Genomic DNA, 8,988 nt, shown 5'->3' with positions numbered 1-8,988 from the left:
AGACCATGGAATAGTGTAATCGAAAATGTCTTTAAAAGCATTTTGACTTTGTTTTTAGGGCAAACATAAAAGGATATTTTATTCTTCCTTGGAGATATAGTTGGACATGTCTTTAAACACTATTCAGAAATGTATTTATAATTTAGATTCTTCACCAAGCTTGGTACTGTGCTGAGTCTTCTGCCTCACTCTGAAATGCTTGTTGAAATTATTAGAACTCTAGAGACTGGCATCTCAAAGTTATCAGTGGAAAGGACCCCTGATAAAAGACGTTTTGACAGAAGAAAATAAAAGTAGATCCATTGGTTCATAAAAAATTCCTTTTTGATCTTTCCCTTTATTTGGATTCTGAGCATACTGTAGGTCACCCACCAGCACCATCTGATATAAAAATAGCAGCCTGTGTCCTTCCTGTTCAGAGAACAGAATGTGAAATATGAGAACAGATAAAAATATATATTCATAATATTGCTACAATGCACATACTTCATAAGTGATTTTTTTCCCTAGAAGGAGCCAATCAATACTATACAGCATTAATTTTATTTTGATATGTAAAGTTTACTTTTTAATGTGTGATAACCTATTGGTTAGCTACAATGAGAAGAAGCCAGTAAGCTATACAGAAGGAGTGGGCCAATGTGGAGCTTGACCACAGTGAATAAAAAGGTCATAGGCAATATGAATGATCAAGATATACTACATAATTTGAATGTGGTGATTATTTGAATCAAACAAATTGCATTTAACAACTGCTTTCTATGTGTCTGGGAAATATTCACTTTCCCACTTAATCTATGGTAAATTGTGCCAATAATATTTTTACCTCAGAGTGAGAAATTAAAAGAAAAAAAACATACACACACACACACACACACACACACACACACACACAGAGTATATTCTAAATAGAAACAGCTAAGTGACCAAACTTGAATTCAATAATTTTAAAAGACCTATCTTTATAGAATTGCTTTCTGAAACTTACCTCTGTTGTTAAAGATGTTTCACTTCAAAACATAATTATTACTCAATTTATTTTACCTATAAAAATATTCTGATTTACAGGTTTCAGTGCTTATTATGGATATATTCAATTTATTTTTAGCTAAGCTTTCATTACATTTTAAATGTATTTTAAAGTAATAATTTAATTAAAATATAATTATTTTATGGCAAGTAAAACCATTTTTATTTGTATAAGCATTACATAACATGTGTTATTCATTTTGTAGATATGTTAAATAAAGGAAAGAAAGAAAATAGCTAAGAAAAATGAAAATACAGATGCATAGCATTATTAGGAAACCTAGACTTTCAAGGTAGAAAAACTTATGGGTAAATCCAGACTTTGTATATCTAGCATGTGTAAAAGAAAATAAAGTTTGCCAAATATCCACTTTATTTTTCTGTAAAATTTTATAGTTTATTCTAAAATATTAGAAATATCACAATGATAAATAAATATTTATTAACGTAAGTGGAGAGTGTGTGTAATAAAACTGAAATTGTCTCTGAAACTTTCATTTCCACTTAAAAACCAGTGCACCATCTCAAAGTGATGAGACACAGTAGTTGACATGAGAGATTAGCCTCAAAATTCCTGAAACAGAAAAATAAGGTTGACTACCAGATATTAAAATATAATTAATACATAAAACATACAGAGTCTAGGTGTTATCAATACATAAATACAATCCTTTGAGCATCAATATAATACAATCCTTTGAGTGTCATGTCAGTGGTCAAAAAGTTTCAGATTTTGGATCCTTTTAAATTTTGAACTTTGAGATTTAAGAGTTCAATCTTTAATATAAAAACTGAAAATAAACTAATATTTAACATGAAGTGATTCATTAAATACAGATGATTTGTTTATGAATACATTTTATGTATTTTATAATAAAAAGTAGTATTTCTTATAATATCAATATAAAATAATGAACATTTTTAATATTTTTAATTGATACCCTAGTGTGTATATACTAATATTTAATATATATGCATATACTTTAGAAAAATATATATTAAAATCTTAATATAAATAATTTGTAAACAACAGAAATATGTCAAATTTTTATTTTTATGAGATTCTGTGATGTAGTTAGTTTACTTCTTATTAAGCATGTATTACACTCATAGTAAAAATACATAGGTTAATGCAAATATTCTCTTCAAATTTCTAAAGTATTAGATCATAGTGAAGTTATAGATCCAATCTATACCATGAAGGTAAGTCAAATAAAATTACAAATAGATAATAATATTTATTTGTTATTATTAGTGAAACAAATAATAATAATTGTTTGCAGGGAGTGAAAGCCTGCAGACAAATCCTTATTACATATAGCCTAAATATTTTTCAAAACTGTAGTAACTAGCCACATGACTAAAATCCAGAAAACTGACAACATCAATGCTGATAAAGATGTGAGGCAACAGGAACTCTCATTCATTACTTACAGGTACAGAATGGTGCAGCCACTTTGCAAGATAGTTTGGCATTTACTTGCAAAATAAAATACACTTTTATCATATGATCCAGCAATTTGTATGTATCCCAAAGGAGCTGAAAACTTACATCAACACCAAATCTTGCATCTTGATGTTCATAGCAGCTTTGTTCGTAATTGCCAACACTTGAAAGCAACCAAGAGTCCTCCAGTAGGCAAGTGAGTAAATAAACTGTGGTACAGCCAAACAATGGAATATTATTTAGCACTAAAATATGACAAACTATTTCATTATTTATTATTATTCCAAAAGAACATTGAGAAATCATAAATACATATCACTAAACAAAATAAGCCTATCTGAAAAGTCTGCCAACCTACCATATGATTTCATCTATATGACATTCTGGAAAAGGCAAAACTGTGAAGATAGTAAAAGGATCAGTGATTGCCAAGGATTGGAAGTGGAAAGGAATGAGAAGACAGAGTACAGAGGATTGTGGGAGATATAAAAATAGTTTGTAAGATGCTCTAATGCTGGATACATAACATTATACCTTGTACACAGAGTACACAACACCAAGAGTAAACCCTAATGTAAACTTTGAACTTTGAGTGATTATGATGTGTCAATATACCTTCATCAATTGTAACAAATGTACCACTCAGATTGCAGATGCTGATGATGAAGGAGTCTATGCATGTGTGGAGGCAGAGGTTGTATGGGAAATCTCTATACCTTCTCAATTTTTCTGTGAAACAAAAACTTATATAAGAAAATAAGTCTTTAAAATATTTCTTAAAAACAAAAGTAAAAACGCAGAGATTTATACTGTTTTTGATAGGGCTACTTGGATTCAGGCATGTCAAATGGCCTGGTTTTGACACTGTTCTGTCTCTCTTTGCCCTGATATGCTCTCTGCCTGTGTCTTCCTTTGTCCTTTATTTTTCTATTTTCTTTTTTTTTTTTTTTTTTTTTTTTTTGAGACGGAGTCTCGCTCTGTCGCCCAGGCTGGAGTGCAGTGGCCGGATCTCAGCTCACTGCAAGCTCCGCCTCCCGGGTTCACGCCATTCTCCTGCCTCAGCCTCCCGAGTAGCTGGGACCACAGGCGCCGCCACCTCGCCCGGCTAATTTTTTGTGTTTTTAGTAGAGACGGGGTTTCGCCGTGTTAGCCAGGATGGTCTCGATCTCCTGACCTTGTGATCCGCCCGTCTCGGCCTCCCAAAGTGCTGGGATTACAGGCTTGAGCCACCGCGCCCGGCCTTCTATTTTCTTTATATCCAAATCATGGCCCTGCCCATTCCACCTCTCCCTGGCTTTCTGTGAAACCCCTCGCTGGGTCTTCTTTCTCTGATTTGTCCTGCACCTAATCATTCTACACCAGACAGTCCAAATATGGATAACATAATTGTGAACTATACTGTATATATTTTAGGTTAAATTTTGTAATGTTTAGACTTATTTTAGTGTTGTTACATATCTTTGATAGTAGAAAGTGGTGATGGAAATTCCATTATCTTTTACTCTGGTTTACCCCTTGATATTTTGCCCTTGTGGATTCTGTGCTCTTGAGTGTAAAACATTATGAGTATTTGATGTTCACAGAGTTATACTGGATATTAGATTTCTAAATTCCACAGTAGGCTTAAATAGATAAATTACAAAATTGAAAAAAAAAAAAAAAAAACCTTTTGAACAACATGGTTATAATTGATCATTTTATACCAGCCAGTTGCTGATTCCTTTTGGCACACTGCAGAAAACTCATTAAAAAGTGACTGCAGGAGGCACTATATAACACTTATAAAACCATCAGATCTTTTGAGAATTAACTTGCTATCATAAGAACTGCGTGGGGGAAACTGCCCCCACGATTCAATTACCTTCACCTGGTCTCTCCCTATACACATGGGGATTATGAGAGTTGTGGGGATTACAATTCAAGATGAGAGTTGGGGTAGGGACACAGCCAAACCAAATCAACTGTCTTAGTCTGTTTGGACAGCTAAAACACTGTAAACTGGATAGTTTATAAACAATAACAATTTATTTCCCTTAGGTCTGAAGGCTGAGATGTTCAAGATCAAGGTGCTGGCAGATTCAATGTCTGGTGATTGCCTCTTCTCACTGTGTTCTCACATGGTAAATCCTTGAAGCCTCCTTTATGGGGTACTAATCCTATTCATGAGATCTCCGCCCTCATAATCTAATCATATTCCAAAGTTCCTGCTTCCTAATACCATCTCCTTGGATGTTAATATTTCAATATATGAATTTTGTGGGGAACATCAATATTCAGACCATAGCAAATATCAAATGAAAAATAGGTTGAGATACCATTTCTTATATCAGATTAAAAATATGAATAAAATAAAAGCTTGACAATAGAATCTGTTGAGTCTATGGAGAAACGGGCATCCCAAATATTGGAATTGAGAGTGTGTAGTGTTCGAAACTGTATGGAGTAGAATTTGGCAAAGCCAGTATGTGTTTAGGCTTTAAACTGGTAGTTCCAATTTTTAGGAACTCCTTCTGAAGATATGCATCCAACCATGAAAACAACATATGTAGGCGACTATTCATCACAGTATTACTAATAATATTAAAATAAGTGTGGGGAAAATACCATGCCTAGGGATAGGTTGAATACCGTAGGATACATCCACATATTGGTATACTAGACAGTTATAAAAAATAAGCAGTGCAGTCTCTCTGAAATGGCATGCATGATTCAGAGTATATTATTAAACCAAATGTTCTAGGAGCAAAAATGTGTGTGTGTGTGTGTGTGTGTGTAGTAGGATACCTTTTATGCAAGAAAGAATATGTGTGTTTATATATATACAAATGCATATGTATATGAATATATATACTAACATATGTATATATGTATAGATATATCTATCTATACCTATCTATAAATCTCTTCAACAATATTCTGTATCACCTCCAATTGTCCCTTTAAGATCTGTACAATATCATTTATCTCTTTTACCCATAAAAGAAACGTTTCACTTTTTGTTGGAATGTTTGCTTGTGTATATGATTAGGTAAAATACTTATACAAAGATCTCAAAGGAATTCTTATTTAATGGTCCAGTATATATATCTATTTCTTCAAATCAAGCCATCACTACTGTTCTCCATTCACTCCTTGAGAATTAGCAAGCCAGCACCTACTACTGTCACTTTATCTCCAAATCACCACTAGCTACTTAATGGCTAAACTCTTCACTATTAAGTTCAATTCACAGTTGCAAGTCATTATCCCCAAACATGTGAAACTGCTAACCGTGTAGTGCTCAAAATGTGTGTGTGATATACATCCACAGAATTTCTTTTCTTTATTTTGTTCCTTTTTGCTTACAGTTTCTGATTTATTTTTGGTAATCCTCTGAAACATTAATAGTGTTAACCAGGAATCCACACTTGGTCTTTCTTTAATTCCATGTTCTCTGTATGGTAAATAAATCATTTCTCAAGGTTTTATCTTTCAGTGTGATGCACACAATTCCTAAATCTACACCCAAAGTCCAGACAAAGTTGGTGTCTTAAATTCCAAAACAGTAAATGCAGTTGCATACTGAACATTTCTGCATTAATATCTTTCAAATATTAAGGTAGTCTCAGACTGCTTATTTTCTCTCTTTCCCCAAAGGAAAAAACATAGGAGAAACACACACACACACACACACATACACACCTGCCATAGTCGTTGTGTTCTGTTTTTAATTTGCCAGTGAATGCAGCATTTTCTTACTACTTGCAAAACAAGACATCTGGAAATTATTTTAGAACATTTCCTCACTGAACACATCTGGTCAGTTAATCTTGGAAAATTCTGTCTTCCTTAATCCATTGCCCTCACTCTATGTTTGCTCGCACTGCCATTTTTCAGATTGGGTTATGGAAATAGTTCAAGCGGACCTTTCTAAATCTAGTCTCATTGCACTCCAATATGCTCCAGCTTGGGGAGGAGGAGACTGCAGTGAGCCAAGATTGTGCCGATGCACTCTAGCCTGGGTGACAGAGTGAGACTACTTCAAAAAAAAAAAAAAGAATATACCCTCCAGAACAATAACTTAATATCAGTGCCGACCCTGACAATATTAGGTTGTTATTAATCACTGCTGGGATAAAATCCAAACTATCTGTGATGGCATAAAAGGACTTTTATATTCTAATCTTTTCCTATCTCTTTAATTTTTATCTCTCACATCACTCTTACATGTGGTCAATGGTATAATAATATTAATCCACTTGTAGTTACAAAAAGTATCCTGTTATTTACACATGTACAGCCAAACTTTGCATAAGGCTTTTCTCTTGTGTCCAGTCACTCTAATTCTGTTTCAGTTGGTAATTTATTTCTCTACTCTTTGAACTTAGGCCCAGAGGTCACTCTTATTGAGTTAACTGGAATACAATTTAAATAAATCCTCCTAGATATACATGCATAATGCTAGCACTTATCACACAATATGGTATCTTTGTATTGTTTGCTTTCCTCATTAGACTATGACCCTTAGAGGCAGTGTCATATTTTTATCTACCATAACTAAGTACATAGAATAACGTAGCAATTTAAGAAATATTTGTGAACAACTAGGAGAATGAAAGAGAATATATACAAAAAGAAAAAAGGGGAACCAAAGCAGTACCTTAGTGAATGCCAACCTGTAAAGAGTGTATCCCAGCAGGAAAGTTGACTGAAAAGTGGCATTTGATGATTTAGGTACAGATGTAGTAAAGAATGGCAGAGTAGCATGATATCATAGAGTTTCCGAAGAAAATAATTAATGTCACCATATGTTAAAGAGAGGAAGAGAGAGTGAGGGAATGAGGGAGGAACAGAAAGAGATAAAGAGAAAGAGAGAGACAGTCCCTGCCTATCTGAGCTAGAAGTTACTGGTGACCCTGGTGAGAACAGGTCTACAGAAGTTGCGGAGTCACCTATCAGACCACAGAATGTGGAAAATCATCAGGAATAGGGCATAAAGGACTTGCTACTATTTCTGAAAGCTGAGAGGGGAATCATGAGATGAAGAGGTAGCAGCTCTGGTGTCTTGGGGCCCAGGGACCAATTATAAAAGAGGCTTCAGAGAGGACATTTCACGGACAGAGATGGACAGTTGGACTCTAGAGTAAGAAGATAAGGAGCTAAAATAGAGGCTGAAAAACAAAAGAAGGTGTAGAAAAATAGTTGACAAAAAGAAATGAAAAATAATGGCCAGCCAGAGATTTCTTCTTTTCTTTTCTCTTTCATGGATAATAGGTATGTGAACAGGCTTTGGCATCAATCTATCTACCATGACATCTATACACACTCCATATAAAAAGGTTTTTCTATTTCAAAAAATGCATTTTACCCATAACAAGTATCAAACCATAAACTAAAACATGATTCATGTATTAGAAATATAGCAAATTGCAGGCTTTCGATGAAGGCTGAGATAGTAATATCTCCAAGGAGCTTACATAAATATGAATTTATCTAAAACACTTATTTTATTGTTCACATGGTAAAAAAAAAATGTACCTCTATAGTTACAAAATGTTGTTTTGTTGGTGTGACTTAAATGGACAGAAAGAGATATTTCTGCATTTTTCTTATCTCTTTGCAGTTAAAATAACCCCACCAGCAAAAGAAGACAATCCAACACAGAAACTATATCTCTGGTCAAATAAATCCATTCTGAAAGCAAAATGCAATATCATTCTCTCTAATAATCAAGCTGTATGTTACAGCTTATATCAAATGCATCTCCATAATAAGAGTAGTTCTGTAACTACCTTTGAAAATCTGACATCTGTTTACATTTATAACAAATTTTAAAAACACAGTCACATGATAAAAAAATGCATTACTATTTAAAGAACCATAGCTTAGTTATAATTTTTTATTTACTTTTATAGCAAAAAAGCAATTACCAGTTAGTATTATGAACTTATAACGCCATCATACATTTTCTGTGAAACACATTATTCTATGTACTGATCAGGTTAGGTATGTTGTAGTTATTTAAAATATATAAGTATAAGTCTTAAATGTCTTAAGTACTTCATATCTATAATTTAACATCTGTCAAATATTAAATATTTCAGATCATATAAGAATAAATTAATTGAAATGGACATATTTATAAAAGATTTTTATTTTTAAACATGTATTTACCAAAAATTGTAAAACAAACAAGTACACAATTATACAGACATTGCAAAGCAAAGCAATTTTGATTCAAAAGTTGGTTTGTGTGTCTTAGGTTACTTTAGCTTGTTTTATGTCCACACCCTACAGATATTTAAATATGCTAACAATGACAATAATTGAGAGAATGAAAATTTTGAGACAGATATCACCATTTTTTTCTGAAGTGGTAGACAGAGTTGTCTAGGTATTCAAATTTTTTGTTATTTCCTAATTCACATTTAATAGTTATTATGCTATTCTTGTGATAATGTAATGGCCTGGAATTTTTTCTTTCTAGCTCAGGACAGTTTCAAAATTTTGCTCTCGTTAAAGAAAATGGGTTA

Source organism: Macaca nemestrina, chromosome 3 (assembly GCF_043159975.1).
Source record: "Macaca nemestrina isolate mMacNem1 chromosome 3, mMacNem.hap1, whole genome shotgun sequence".
Lineage (NCBI taxonomy): Eukaryota > Metazoa > Chordata > Mammalia > Primates > Cercopithecidae > Macaca > Macaca nemestrina.
This window is presented reverse-complemented; position numbering follows the sequence as displayed.